This window comes from Dermacentor silvarum, chromosome 9 (genome assembly GCF_013339745.2).
Source record: "Dermacentor silvarum isolate Dsil-2018 chromosome 9, BIME_Dsil_1.4, whole genome shotgun sequence".
NCBI classification, from domain to species: Eukaryota; Metazoa; Arthropoda; class Arachnida; order Ixodida; family Ixodidae; genus Dermacentor; species Dermacentor silvarum.
The window spans coordinates 94,981,195-94,996,657 of record NC_051162.1 but is presented as its reverse complement, the minus strand read 5'-3'; the positions used below and the strand labels follow the sequence as shown (position 1 = coordinate 94,996,657).

At 44.1% G+C, this 15,463-nt stretch overlaps 1 protein-coding gene and 1 non-coding gene across 2 annotated transcripts in view; one reads left to right on the top strand and one right to left on the bottom strand.

Annotated features, from left to right (window-relative positions):
• The window catches only part of LOC119463377 (DENN domain-containing protein 5B-like), a 69,711-nt gene extending 60,949 nt beyond the window's left edge, over nucleotides 1–8,762 (top strand). The window contains 1 exon segment of the mRNA XM_049656194.1: nucleotides 264–8,762. The gene's annotated coding sequence lies outside the window, so the exon portion shown is untranslated.
• Nucleotides 8,763–14,794: 6,032 nt separating this feature from the next.
• On the bottom strand, nucleotides 14,795–14,886 carry Trnai-uau (transfer RNA isoleucine (anticodon UAU)). The gene is given in 2 exon segments: nucleotides 14,795–14,830; nucleotides 14,849–14,886. It is a non-coding gene; the product is annotated as a tRNA-Ile (tRNA).
• Between the last annotated feature and the right edge of the window lie 577 nt (nucleotides 14,887–15,463).

Genomic DNA, 15,463 nt, shown 5'->3' with positions numbered 1-15,463 from the left:
TAGAGCCTGCAACCATCATCAGTAAAACTTTATTTTAATGTTATAATTTATCTTGAATTATCTTGTGCTTCTATGATAGTCTTCCTTCTCAAAAACAGAAAGAAAAGGTGATTTTCTTCTTTCTGCGTTTTGTTTTACGAAGATACGTCAACTTCACTGTGACATTGCCAGGCTGCTACTGTTTGATTGTTTGGCTGGTCAGATGGTTGACCAGTATTAGTGAAATTTTTTTTTAAATATTATTATTACTTTTTATTTTGCAGCATACTCCGCAGGTTGATTCACCAGGGACAGTCGGGGCAAGCTTACCGGTTTGTTCTAAGAATGCCGGACGGCACGGGACGGTAATCAGCGTCGACTGAAAACGGCCCAGAGATTCCGCCAGCCCATTGAATCTCTTCTAGGCCAGATGTTGGCCAACGTTGCCTTCACAAGTCGCGCACGACGACACAAAGTACTACGTGTAACGTTCTTAGTTCCTCAAGCAGAAAACTTATTCCCCAGTGCGTGGTGGTTCCTGCGTGAAAGAAGAAGAAAAAATTGTTTTCTTTTATTCCTTGCCCACAGTTATACCAGCTTCCGTGGCTGTATTTTCGGCATCTGTATTGTTTCGTTTTGGTGGCTCAGATATGGCAGTCCACAAGATGGTTGCGTGTGTTTGCCTGAAACGCGAATGTCCCGCTCGGGGTGTACCCGCGACTAAAGAATCACTCAAGCAAGGAAATACTCCCCAAGTGTTCTTGTTTTCGTTGTTTTGTCATGTCGTGCCTCCATTGTTTTGTCATATCGTGCCTCCATTATTTTAGTGTACATATGGAACAGTCATTCACTAGGCGTTTTAGAGGCCGGGGAGTGACTCCGCAGTGAGTTTTTAACAAACTGAGTCATGAGCAATCTCCCGTCACATTCTTATTCATGTTGCCACTTGTTAAATTTAGTTCTTTTTTTTTTTAGTCATTGTACATAGCTTCAAATGTTGCGCTGTAGCATTTCATTTTGTTAAGCCTCGCAAGTGTTAAAGTTCGACCAGTCCATTGGCTTCGAAGCTGCAATGCGTTTACACCAAACACAGCTGGTATTGGCCTTGACATGATTCCTGATTAACCTGCTTTGAGGCCTGAAGTGTTCGGAAGTTGCCAACATCAGAGAGTGATATGGTTAGAATTAGGGCGACTTCAAGTCGGCAGGCCTATGGAGCATATATTCTGACCTGCATTTGGTGCCGCAGCCACTGCATCAATTTCATGCAACACAGTGCCCAGGCTGTCGGCATTCCTTGCAAGTTTCAGTAGTAGACAGTTTGGAACTGATTCGACGACAGCACGTCAGAAACGTGTTGCAAAATGCATTCCCTGTAGCTGACGCTCAATACTCGGCACTTGAGGGAATCTTCTCAGTCGTGAGCACTTTCCCTAAAAAAGTAGTAACCTGCCATTCACCTCTGTGCAGAATAGGAATCAAGCTACAGAGTTAGGTGTACATACTAAACTTTTAAAATTTATTTAAATCGCAATGTAAGATAACATGTATGGCTTGTAATGGGTGAAAACGACTAAGTCAGTTACAGAGCCCCCCCCCCCCCCCCCCTAATTTTGGCTAACATGTTTCCTACCAAAGCATTGGCTTGATATTGCATTTAACACTTTCGAGCCTCGCTTGTTTCATTTTCTCATTAGAGCATCTCGTTAAGTGTTTCATTAATGCAAAAGGCAATGCTTCATTTCCTGCTGTCTAGTGTGCCATTACTTATTATTCAAACTCCTTAGTAAGTTCCTTTATAACAAATGTTTTAATTATTGACATACAGTAGACACCCTTTAAGACTTAACTTGAAGGGATAGGGAAAATCTGTTCATATTTTCAAAAGTATGGCTGAACCGAAGTGCACTGCATTCATAGGAAACAGCGGAAATCCAGAATTTATTTGCATGATCTGTAAATCAACTTATTCAACATTGTCTTAAAAGGAAGTCTACTGTGTCGGTGTTCAGTGTATTGTTTATATTCTGTACAAGAGGGTGTTCTTATTGTATGACCTGGGATTGTTCACTCCTTTTGTTAATGGAAACTTGTGACCCAGAAACTTATGACCCAGTGTGCAGTATCGATGTTAAGTTTTCTCTTCTTGGTAAGGCAGTTCGCTGAAAAGAAAAGAAATGCCCGTTATGTCAGTAGGCAGTGAGGTACCCTCGCTCTTCAGTGTTAGACTCCGTTAAAGGTGTAATCCTAACTCTTACCGCCTGAACACATACCACCGTTCTAGGCATCGTTAAGCAGCATAGGTGTTGGAGTGGAATATTAAAACTACCCAACGAAAGCTCCTCTATCTTTGCTGCGGCTGTCATTTAAAACTGACGTATCCAAGACAGCCAAAGCACACATTTTGTGTTGCTTGATTTGGGAAAAGCAAGACACACTGGAGGCCAGTTTCAATGATATCTCGTCTGGAAGTTTTATTTTGCGACTCTCCAATGTTCTTAGCAGTATGAGCTGTCTTTATTTCATATGGTGCATGGCATTGCTTGCGGAAGAGTTGCAACGGCAGTGTTTTAATGTGTTGAAAAGCTGTCAACCAAATTGATTACATTCCTATGGCCCAGCAAGGAAAGGGCTGAACTAAGAAGCTGTGTCATCATTCTTGAGTCTACCTCCTTTCTCCTTGAAATTGCGCACCAACTTTTGTGCTGGAAATACTGTACGCCTTTCTCTTTTGCACCCTATGTGGTGTAAAAGTTACCGAAGACTCCTTTATTCAGGCAAGCCTGGGTAAAGGGAGCATGAGATGTCACTGCAAGTGTAGGAGCAAAATGTGAAAAGCATCGCACATCACCTTTCTTTTGTTTTTGCACTGCATTTACACCCTTTATGGTGTAAAATGGGCATGACTGCTTTTCTCAGGCAGGTTAGGAGAGGTTGCAAAAGAACTGAATGCAAAAATATGAGTGACAATGTAAAAGTGAACATTCAACAATATGGCACTTGCCAGTCAACTTATCCTGCAATTTAATGTCTCTTCTAAATCTTGTCAAACAGGGTAACTTTGTTTTTGCTGCGAGTTTGTTCATAATCATTTTGAGACCACAATGCTTGGGTTAATAAATGGAAGTGCCATTAGCATGGGTTCATTAGCATGCACATACGAGTATGTGCACATTGACGCACATGCACCAGGTATTTCCACATGCAACAGCGTGCTAGAGCTATTGCAGTTTGCAAATCACTTTCCATCCTCACAGTACATTATCATTTCGTTGCATATGTACAATGAAAAGGACACACAATATGAAGCAATGCGATGTACAAGGGCAGTGCACAATGAGCAGCGTGTACAAACTTCATCGCTTCAGCCTGTATGCACCTCTCTTAGCGCTGTACATTCATAGTAAGCCGTTGATAACTGATCAACCTATCTGTTGTTGTGGTGTTAACCTTTTATGACATTGCACACACATACGCATCGGCATCACTTCTCTCTCTCCTCATCACTAAACTGGGACACGGGAACCGAACAAATGAACCAGTTCCGCATTTACCTGTGTGCGCTGGCTTGCGGCTTCATGCCATCTCCTGGCTCAACGCATGACTTCTAGCAGCCCACTGCCTTACCAAGAAAGTCATCTAGCCGTACTCGAGCTTTGCTAAGTAATATTTATTTTTCTGTTTCATGGCAGCTCGGAGGTGTTGTTTATTCCCCCCCCCCCTTATTTTCCCCCCCGGTCTGTTGTTACAGCACACGCACATGTTTTGTCAGAGTAATAATCTGTATGGGGACCAGGGCGTGCCTTTTGTATGTGGCGCGTCAGACTCGTTGCATTTTCGCTTGCTGAATTAAGGTGCGCCATCGACAGGCGAAAGGGAAAGCTTCTGGCAAAGATTGGTCATACTGATGCTCGTTACAGCATATCATAGGTAGTGGCATAGTCCCTCATCAAGACGAATGTAGTGTGTCGGGATGGAAGGGCTTGTCCTTATGTGTGCAAAAGGAGCATGTGTAACACTAACTGGCCATGCGCTTGTACACTAGCATTCATTTGTCGTGCTTGTTGCATATATTATAAAAGTGAAGCCTTTCGGCAGCATTGAGTAGTACATTCTAAGTTGGGATCATCAAGCTCACCCTTTTTTTTTTTTTTTTTGCCCCGTGTTAAGTGCTGTAAAAGCTTTTTTTTTTTAGAAAAGTGGTAGGGTATCAGGATGTCGTGCTCACAGCTGCTTTTGCTTCGTGTTAGGTAATGTGACTATCTTTAAGAAGAAGTGTGAAGTAACATTGTTAAACCCGTGTAGTGCTATGTCATGTATACGGAAGAGTAGTACCTGTGATTTTGTGATGATTTCCAGATTAACATAGGCATGCTTGTATAATCTGGCATTGTGACAGTGTGTTCATTGCTTGTTATGTTTTGTTCGTCACCTTGCACAATTTATTCGAGCATGAACTTTCCACCTGATAGGGAAAGCCGAGTTATGAGTAATTTATTGCAAATTTCTGAATTTATTTAAAGAGGGTGAGCTAAGTCTGCACACGCATTTCTCTGGCTAGAATATTGCTTTTTTAAGGAAAGCCTTATGTGCAACGTATTTCATTATTCTTTTGTTCACTGTTTTGTTTAGTGCATTGTAACTGCCGCAGTTGTTGGTTGTCTTGCGCAGTTACGTCGACATTTTGCTCTTTGTACATCCACCTGTCGAGGTGAACATTGGTAAAGTCTCATTGATCTTTCTAGCCCAGTTATTGTCTTCACATTGTATCTACTGTCTTACATGCTACAGTCATATTGCGAAATCCCACTGCATCCTGTGTATAATTTGTGCATGTGCTGCTTGGTTAGTCAGGAAGAGGTGTACCAGAGGCGTTGCTCATCAGCTTTGCGGCACAGCCTGAGCCATCCATCGTTCATTCGCACTTGACAGAAATCTCAGGCAACCATAGTACAATATTTCTTCATTTTTTTAGACTGCTGTGCATAATGCAAGTGTGTCATATTGTTCTTATAAATTTGAGATGTGTTAGTGGTGTCCTTCCTTTTTTTTTTTTTCACCAACGGCTTGGCCTTAGAGTGAGTGTTCTTTCTTTTAATATCCTTCTTTTTCTTTTCACCTTTTCAAACATTGATAACACGCTGTTCCTGTTAAACATGGTGATGTTTTATGTTCAACAGTCTTCCTCGAATGAGTGACACCTTATACACAAGTCTCGATGAGCTCACGAGTATGATCTACTTGTGCAGACACGTGGGAGTAAAAAAAAAAAAGAAACATTGCATTTTTCAGCAAAGTGAACTGTTTTGATGCTTCAATGCTGCTACACGCTTCGACTGTATTATTTCGCATCCATCATTTGAACTGGAGTAAAGGCACTGGACATTTCATAAGCATGAGGTTTTTGAATACAGTAGAACCAATATAATGACAGGTGCACAACAATGATTTCTAGGGAGTTTCAGCGCTCTTGTGATCTCGCAAAGTGCTCCACTTCTGCAAGAAGTCAGCTGTACATGCTTGAGTGGCGGAACAGTTAGGGAGCACAGTGTCAGATTACAAAATGGGGTGTGCTAAAACTCTCTAACAATGGAGACAGTGCTACTAATAATAGAGAGTTGCTGAAACTCGTGCTTGTTCAGCTCGTGCATTTGGAGCTGGCACCTCACAGCAGCGGAGCACGGTAGCAGATTGTGAAATACCGTGTGCTAAAACTCTCTAATTATGGAGAGTTGCTAAGACCCTCTAACAGTCAAAGGCTTTAGCCCAACCTGTAGCCATTACCGTTATTCGAATACTGGAGACACAGGCAGGAACAGCTGTGCTGGGGGTGGCACCTTGCAACGCTGTATACAACCAAAACAGGCACAACTGTTATTGCCATGAACAACTATGCGCTGCTTAACTGATGGCATAAATGTGTTAACAGTGACGTGATGTTTGTAAAGGTATTATTGCATTTTATATAACTAGTCCGTCATTGGTGAATAGAGAACTTGAACATCAAGAGTGTCAACTCCGAAAAATGTCGATACTAGTACCAATACCAAAAGTGCAGCGTAAATACTCAGTGAACATTGAAAGTGCACCGTTAAAAAAATGCCTACAGCTGTTTGAGAAACCAAAAGTGATTGTGTCCTGAAAATAATAGGTGATGCAAGAGCCAGTGAGGGTTGTATGTGCGCAAAGTTGCACTTGTGGGAGTTAACTGAGGTATATTGTTGGAAGTAATGATCTGTAGTTCCGCTAACAGTTTCACTAGGAACTGGGTTGCAATTCTTCAAGGTCGCACAACTTCGTAGGCTTTTCTCCCTTTTTTTTTGTTTTTTATTCTGATGAGCTTGGCAGCATTCCCAACACATTCATGTTCAACGCACCATTGCCAGATGGCGCCACCAGTGCTGCTGTTATCGTAAAAAGCTCCCAATATTCTAGTATTAGGTCAGTGGTAACATGCACACACCTTGCTAAACGTGTTTATGGTAACTCGGAATGGCATAGTTTATACATGCAGGCCTGTGCCGTATTTACAGTAACAGTTTGCACAGGAGAAGCTGTTATGAGAAATTGATAATGGCCGCATGCAATTTTTTTTTTTTTTTTTTTTTTTTGCTTATAACATTTCGGGTACTTTTTTGCTGCTGCCTCAGGTTTGGTGAAAGGCCTAATTTGTGGAAAGGTTTTGTCTTGTGAAACAGTAGTGTTGAATTGTCTCCCATTCTTTTTGTTTTTGCCTTGAACAAAAAGCCAAGTTATCTTGTGATTTATATTTCACCTATATTTATATATTGAGGCAAAAGACAAAATTCACGTTATTCGTTCCTAATATGTAGTCTTCCATTCGGGCAGTAGCCATTTTAGAAAGCAAAGTAGCCATTTTATAACGACAGCACTGAGAAGCAGTGTGGGGGAGCTTTGGCTTCAGTGGCAAGTCTAGAAAGCATTTTTTGAACTATCTTAAAGAATTGAACTGTTCAGCAGATATCTCGCTTTGTTTAAATACATTAGTGTGCAAATATGCACAAATAATACACCTTCACTCATATGCTAGAACACTAATGGTACTGAAAAGTTTGTCAATCGCACTGCCTGTTAAGACGGAAAACCATCAAATATACCCTCATTTTTGTGCCTTTAAAAGTAGTGCAATGGGACATGATTTCTCCCCACCTGGTTATCAGTTAAATAAGAAATTGTCTAGTGCGTTCACATTGTCAAGCATTTCTGATCAAATTGTTAGTTGTTTGTTGGCAAAGACGCTAGTGCACTTTTGATGTACTATTCTTGTACTGAACACATTTGTGTGAGCTCTGTGTCAGTAAATTGTGGTTTTCACTGCAGAAGCATTTTTATCATTACATATTAAAGAAACTATTGTTTTTTCTCTTTTTGTTTTTTTCTGTTGCTTGAGAGAGAAGCACTTACAAGATAGGTGGCCATGCAATCAATCCTCAAGCCTCATTAATTTTTTTTTTTTTACTTCTGTCTTTGCTTGTATTCGGAACACATGGTAACAGTCTTGAATGCCAGTAAAGTGGGGTTCTTTTCTTTTTTAACACTGGTTTTGTGGCAACATTGTCATAAGCCAGCTGTTGCAAATAATGGTATTTCACGTACTGACATAGTGTTCCTACATACTTCTAGAATAGCTCTGGCAATTTCCTAAGCTAACGACGAAGCTGGCGATCATTGTACAGGTTTAAAATCGCATTAAGTCATCTTCAAATGGATCTATACATTAACCAAGGATGAGCGTTCCATGATTGCACACACAGACCAGCCAAGCATTATGTGCTCGAGAAGTTCCGATTTTTCTGTTACCTCTGTGGGTGACACTATCTTCACAACTGTCTTCACAAACTACTATCTTCACAATTGTTGTGCATCAGAAGTTGTTACGTTGTTGAACTCTGCATAACTAATTTGTGTGGGCTGCTGCTGCTTAATTTCTTTCTTATAGCTCAAATGTCTTGTCTCAAAACAGTGAGGCTCAGTTCACCGTTTGGAAAGAGTAACAAGACTTTTCATGTCTGAAATAGAATTGCATCCTCCGAGTTCATAACTGGTGTCATTCTTTGGGGCCCATTTTTTTTCACGTCCAGTCGTGGCATGTGTCTTGGCCTTTGTTCATATTTACAAAGACTGGTTTAGCTACAAGTGCTTCGTGTCGCGCCGGCCTTGTCCACGAAATACACCATGCACGTGTGTCTCGGAACATTGGCGGTGTGTCAGCTCTTGCGTTAACGCGTAATACTGTACATAACACACAAAACAAATCTATATTTTTATCTGTCTGTCCCCAGAATAGGTCTATATCTAGCATGCCCATTACGTTGTGTGTGTGCTGATCCTGGTCATCTTTATCTGCTGGAGCAAAGAGAGATGGGGCTAAGCTGCCCCCCGGATGTTCTTATCAGTTGCCTCGGTACACACCACATAACCGCATGTGTGTGGATGCTGATTTATGTGTGTTTGTTTTTCGATTGTGTAAATATGTACATAGCCCAGTTTTTGTTACTCAAGAGAGAAGAGAGGAGCTCGGCTAATGTCCGTCTGCTGAGTGCGCAGTGCTTTGCGTGTACTTGTTGCGTGCACCTTGCTGTGGTGTATCCGCTTCGCTTCTGTGTTGCTTATGTGTCACCGTGTCACGCTTACAGAGGTGTCATGCCTGCTGGCCCTTGTGATGGTGATGTGTGACTAGTGAGTGTTCAGAGAACAACATAATGCTGCCTTTTGTCTCGAGGTGTGAAGGAATACAGATGACATATGTGCCGCACGTGCAACCTTGTGCAGTCATTTGTTTGCATGGGTCGCTGGGAGTTTCCAGTCAACCATGACCTTTGAAATTGTTTCTAGCCGTTACCCTTGGAAATATGTTTCACAGTTTATCACACATGGATGAGTTTCATACAGATAGCATTATAGTCAAGCCTCAATCTGAAAAATGTGGATACAATGAATTATCAGATGTAATGAAGTGCGGTAGAGACTCGTTATAATGAAGCCACACCTGACACAAATACCTTCGGTATATCAAAAATTTGTTATAAGCATGTATTCATTGCACGCTGGTGTTGGCGAGAAATGTTTTTGGATTTACTTCGTTAAATCCAATGATTTGTTGTATCCTGGTTGAACTGTAAATATAAAATTTGCTATTTCTTCCCTGCCGATATCGGCTTGTATGCTGTAATGAGTGTCGTATGAACAAAGGTATTTTCGCATTGGATGCAACTTTATTATAACGACTTTCTTCCGTATTAGCAGGAAACAACACTGCAATCATTATGAATATGATGTGGGGACGTACAAGAATCTTTGCTGACATGCCCATTGGCTTCATCAGCAATACTTCTTCCCTGAAAGAGGGCCGCGATAGCGGAAATCCCCTCACTGCTAATTTCATTTTGCTCAGTTATTGTAAATCTTAGCTTAATTGGAAAATAAAAGCTTGTGGTTTCTGGCTAAAATGCGAACTTTGGCTGCATATTGATATCATGATGTGCCATAAATTTTGACAAGGTGGGTTTACGCTTCCTTCACAAGCCAGTGACATACGTTAAAGTGGGGCAAAAGAAAAAAGAAGAGAGAGAATATAGAAAACGACAAACTAGTGACAGAAAGAAAGATGTCCACCAATATCTGTGCGGCAAAATTAACCGTCCTTAGCAGTACAAAGTAGGGAGAAAGCGCTTGGTATAATCGCCGCTGTTCGCCAACATTTTTTTCATGCTTAAAGGGGCCCTGAACCACTTTTTATCTAAGTGGAGAAAGACATTTGAAGTGAAAATAGGTTATTTCAGAATCACTTTGTCGCAAAAAGTACTTCAATACGTTCAGCAGAAGCGGAGTTACCGGCAATCAAACACGGCCTCCGTTGTGCTCCCCTTCCTCCTCCAATGCCTTGCACTGCGTAGGCTACGGCGGAGACGTCACCGTGGCGCGCAGTTCAGATTTCTGATTTGGTGCCTACGCCGCGCTAAACGTAAGCCAAACGCGGCTGTCCTCAGAGAGCCGCAGTGCTCTTAGCCAATGGACTCGTGGCGGCACCTCGCGGCGGCCGCGATGTAGCCGACCGCAGCGACGAATAGCAGCTGTGTATTGGAGTGTGCTTTATTACGAAATAAAGCACACAGAAGAGAGCGAGGATCGTGGGGTCTTTTGAAACGACAGCGTTTGAGAGAAAGGTGACTTCGCGTTCCACTTGCGAGCTCCACGGACCGCGTGCGACAACAGAACTTGGGCTAAGATGTTCACAACAGCGTATGCTACCCGCGGACTATGTTGTTTCACCAAGCCCGAGGGGTGGTTCAGGGACCCTTTAAGGTGGCGGCGGTCCGGCTTCACTTTTGAGACGTCATCTCCACCTCAGCAATTTTTTTTAACCTCCTTGCATGTAGCAACGTACGTACAGACCGTTCTTACGCGTAAGCGTAGATACCCCGGCGTTGCTCAGTGGTCGCGGGATCGAATCCCGGCCACGGCGGCCGCATTTCGATGGGGGCGAAACGCGAAAACACCCCTGTACTTAGATTTAGGTGCACGTTAAAGAACCCCAGGTGGTCCAAATTTCTGGAGTCCCCCACTACGGCGTGCATAATAAGGTCGTGGTTTCGGCGCGTAAAAACAAAACGAAGAAAATAATAGATACCCCGGCTGTCATATCTGCGAGATAATAAAGCGAGCGCCGAAGTAGGCGCCTGCAGGTGGAGAAGAGAATCGTGGCGTCTCATTTTTGCATGTGTAGCAATATCCGCTTTCCCAGTGGCACACCAGGCATCGCACCGTCGAGATCAATGTAGCGACCGCGTCTTCGTTATTCTATGACCGCGTTCGCGCCCTTCCAGTTCGTGCTGCGACGCCGTGGTGCTCGCTGTGCATGTTCGCGGAGTCCATACGCTTGCGCTTAACCCGCGTTTTAGAGTGACTACCCGCGTTCATGAAGTGGAACCTCGCTTGGCTGTAACCATGGAGAAGCTTCCAGAACACTACATGGAGGAAGTAATTAAGCGCAGGGGAGATACGCGTGCCGCCCCTCCCTCTCTCAGGGGCCTCGTTCGCGGTGCCTTTTTTGGTATAGGAATAGGCCCACGAGGTTGCCGGGGCATTCATGATTGTTTGGTACGCGGTAACATTTAGTGGTGCCTTCCGTCACAGGCTTGGAGGCCCGTATGCGGGTGGTGGTTTTCTTCCTTTTCCTTCCTCCATGGCCTCAACGCTAGAAACTTTGGCCATGTTGGCTGACACTCACAGACCCAAAACATAACTTTCAAGCTTACAAACCACACTCCAAAGTCAGCTTTTCTCGCGAACAAAATAGAAAGACACCGGCGGAAAAATCTTCGAGAGCAGCAGCGATAGCTTTAGGAGCGCGGTTGCTATGGCAACGTTGACGTTTGGGGTACCAGTCCCAGTGCTCCTTTGCGAAAAACAGCAAGTGACTTCCGCCACACTTTCTCCAACAAGTCCGTGCTGGCCGGGGCGCGTTTGTTTGTCTATTTTGTTCGCGAGAAAAGCTGACTTTGGAGTGTGGTTTGTAAGCTTGAAAGTTATGTTTTGGGTCTGTGAGTGTCAGCCAACATGGCCAAAGTTTCTAGCGTTGAGGCCATGGAGGAAGGAAAAGGAAGAAAACCACCACCCGCATACGGGCCTCCAAGCCTGTGACGGAAGGCACCACTAAATGTTACCGCGTACCAAACAATCACGAATGCCCCGGCAACCTCGTGGGCCTATTCCTACCAAAAAAGGCACCGCGAACGAGGCCCCTGAGAGAGGGAGGGGCGGCTTCAGAGGAGGTTGGCTTCCGGAGGATATAGCGTAATCACGTGACGCTCCCTCCTAGTGCCTTTTTTTCGGCCTCCATGGTTGAGGCGGACGGAGCAACCAGCGCGATGTGTGCACACGTGTTTGTGCCTACAAATCAGCCTCGGAGGTCAGTTTTGTAATTCTGAAAATTCGTTTCATGAATGTGACCTTTCTGCAGTTCAAAGGCGTGATTTAGCAGCAATGATTAGTTCCGCAACATATGATGATCTCAACAGCATGGGTACTACACTCTAAAAAAAGTTTACACCCTTTGGATCGTTTCTTGTCCCCAAACAATAATCGGCATCTGTCTTGTCCACATTGCCTTTCTTTAACGCTGCGAGCCCGGTACTTCCTAGTCACGAACGGCACGCGCGTTATTAACGCGACATTGCATTCTCGACAGGAAAGTAGCGAGCGCCGAGTTTTCAATCCGCAATGCAAATTCTGTACACAGACGGCCACGTTATACCACATGGTCTGGGCGTGCCAACAGAATCCGCAAATATCGGCCAAACATATAATCCGACGACAGTCGAGTGGGAGGCGACCCTGTCCAGTTCGGACCCAGAACAGCAACAAGCCCTGGTCAACCGAGCCCGGACGGCGGCAAAAGCCAATGGTCTTCCGGACTAGGAGGTCCGACCACAACACGGCTATTAATTTACAATAATAAATGTTTTATTCTCTCTCAAGAAAGGAAACGCAAGCAAGGCAGATGACGATGATCGTTTGGGGGCAAGATACGACCCAAAGGGTCTAAACTTTTTTTATAGTGTAGTTGTTCTGCTACGGAATAAGTAGGGCTGCTTACTTTGACAGGCGTTCAAATTGTTCAGAAGAGCGTGCGTTTAGCAAGGGCAGCGTGGCGGTGGAAGGCACTAAAACTTACCGCGACATGATCACGTGTTGGGCCGACTTTTCATGGCTTCAATTTTGTTGCGTAATGCTACTTCCAAGTTCTTTCATTCCTCAGTAAGGTAGGTGAATGGAATCTCTGGAAGGTATCACATACACGACATTATAGCATGCAGCTGTATAGTGCAGCTCTCTCTGAAGGGATCGATGAACGAGAGTTGCTAGGATATGTACCGCGGCCGCCTGACTGTAGCACGAGGTAGGCTCAACTCCGGCTTTAAACCAGTTGACTGTATTTTCAGGCTTCCTGTTAAACTGTTGCGCGTGCTGCGCATAAGAAATTGGACCTTGTCCTTGCACCAAAACCATGCTGTTGCGCTCCCCCGGATACTGACGCCTCCTACAAAAAGTCCTGCTACTAATTTGTGGCTAGCGCGTTCTTTGTTTCAAACGTTTCTTATTGCTCCAGGAAGCACGATACACTCTCGAAGATTCCTATAGTCTCGGTAAATAATTTAATATCGCATTATTTATGTGAACAATTTTCGGTTTCTGGGCGCCGAATGGGACGGTGACGTCACTGTCTAGGTCATAGGAAGCTTGGTCATGTGGGCCCACAAAGTTGTGACGGAGGCACGGCTGCATCGTCTGCTCTCGCACTCATGTTCTGTACCAGCGCAGACAAACAAAACAACGTCGACAGTCAGTTGTAATGGCTAACTGCGGCAGCTCCGATTCCGACTCCACGTCTGCGTTCGATGCGGCTCACTGCACTCTAGACTCGAGGCTCTCTAGGCTTCCCGCTGCTGTGGGTCACCGCTCATCTGTACGTCACTCTAATGTGGTATGACGTCACTAAAACTTTCGTTACGCTTTTAGCACAGTTAGGCATTCTAGCCACCCTACCCCAGCACAGTGACGGCCAACGTTACTTAAATTTGGTGACGGCGGTGTCAATCGCGCTAGCGATGGGTCTCGATCGCGAGAACGAGCATTTAGGCAGTCTTTGGAAGCGAATTAAAATATATTTTAGACGTTTGCTGTGTCCAACGCCTCATGTTGAGTGTCCTTGCATACAGAGGAAGCCTACGGCAGGCTTTTTTATAGCCTCAAAATTTGGTGTCTCAAACCCTTTGAGGTCTAGGTCTGTAAGGAAGGTTGGAAATTCTTTCCCCTTCATTTCCCCTCCCTCTTTTTTTTAAATTAAGAATATGAAGTGTATCGTAAATTCAGCTGCCATTTATGACTAATGAACCGGTAAATAAGACAAAGTTAATTTTCCATATTTTTCTTGGTTTGGTTGTCTGTATGCTTACTAAAATCGAGCCCCCTGTTTGGTTTAGCACTACCTGTATCGGCCAAGAATCGGATGGAATTAAAAAGGACATTTATTGCTTTCAAGATAGCAGGCAACACATTTCGAGGAAAAATCAAGGATAATGGAAAATAAAAATATACTAAGAATTTCGCAAAGAAACCGGCTCGTAATAAACATTCCTAATTAGTGGCTGCCGAGTTCACCCGCCTTGTTTTTCCTTCTTCCTTCTTTCTTTGCTGCTCAATGCTTATCTGATAAAGTTTAACGAAGATATTCGTTCCATGAAGCACTTGCATCCTTTCAGAGCAGCAGTGCCGATAACCGCACCCATTCCTCTCGCGCCATTTCACAAGCCGCATTTCACTTGGACACACTGTTCAACCATGATGCCACTGTGTGCTGATACAGTCACAAATGCAAGTCAGTTCACCTCGCCCTTTGCTTCAAACTACCCTTCTAGAACACTATACTTCAACCATGTCAAACCAAGCAATCAAACAAGCAAGCCCAGTTAAGCACAACGCGGGCCTCACGAACGACGTCACTGCATGACGTCACGGCGGCCATTGCGGCCGAGCTCGCGCTTATTGCAATCAAAGTTCACGAGCGTTCAGTCTCACGAGCACCATAGCGTGTCCAAACGTATAATATTCTTCCAGGCCTGCGTAATGCAAGTAACGGCAAATCGATTTTGCTTTAAAGTGCGTACGCTCGATTAAATTGAACGATATCGCCGGTGGTCTTTGCTACGTCTACAAAGGCTGCGAGTGCAGCAGTTCTTTTATTTAAAAAATAATAATAATAAAGGTAAGGTCCGAGTGGAAAAAAAAAACATTCCCCAGGTGAGGCTCGAACTCACAACCCCGGCATTGCTCACGAGAACTGTCTTATAAGTACCGTGCGCTAACCAATTGCGCCACTGGGGAGATGGAGGCTCGGCTGTTCCTAAATGCGGGCAGGCTGTGCTGCCTCCCCCCCCCCCCCCTGCCCTCAGCACTGGCAGATGTGAGCTCGTTGTTCATGACGTCAGCTTGACATCCGGATCATCTGTCAGTCGGCGCCGCATCTGTTCAGCGCGAGCCGGCGCACGGTTCGCGATAAAGAAGCATGGAAGAAGCTTTGACTTCGATGAAGCCTGCCCCTTCGTGTAAATGTATACACGGGACTGGGGCTCATGCTTACACCAATAACTGCTAAGCCAATTCGAATAAAATTTGTTACCTTTATAAATGGAGTTACGCGGTATACTGATTGACGCAGAACCGTAGCTTTAGCTCGTCTGTATATAAATCGAGAGAGAACAGCTCTGAACTCTGCAGAACTCGAAACGCTATACAGGTTTTTAAGCTCCACGTGGCTGTCGAGAACTGCACGTGGTCGATTGAGGTTTAAATAAAAAGGCTAACTAAATTGATGAGCAGTGCGTGAAGTCGTTATTGCGATTACGTTTATTTTGGAAAATGTTTGTTTTTCTGAAATAACCAGGAAAAAAAAAATAGGAGA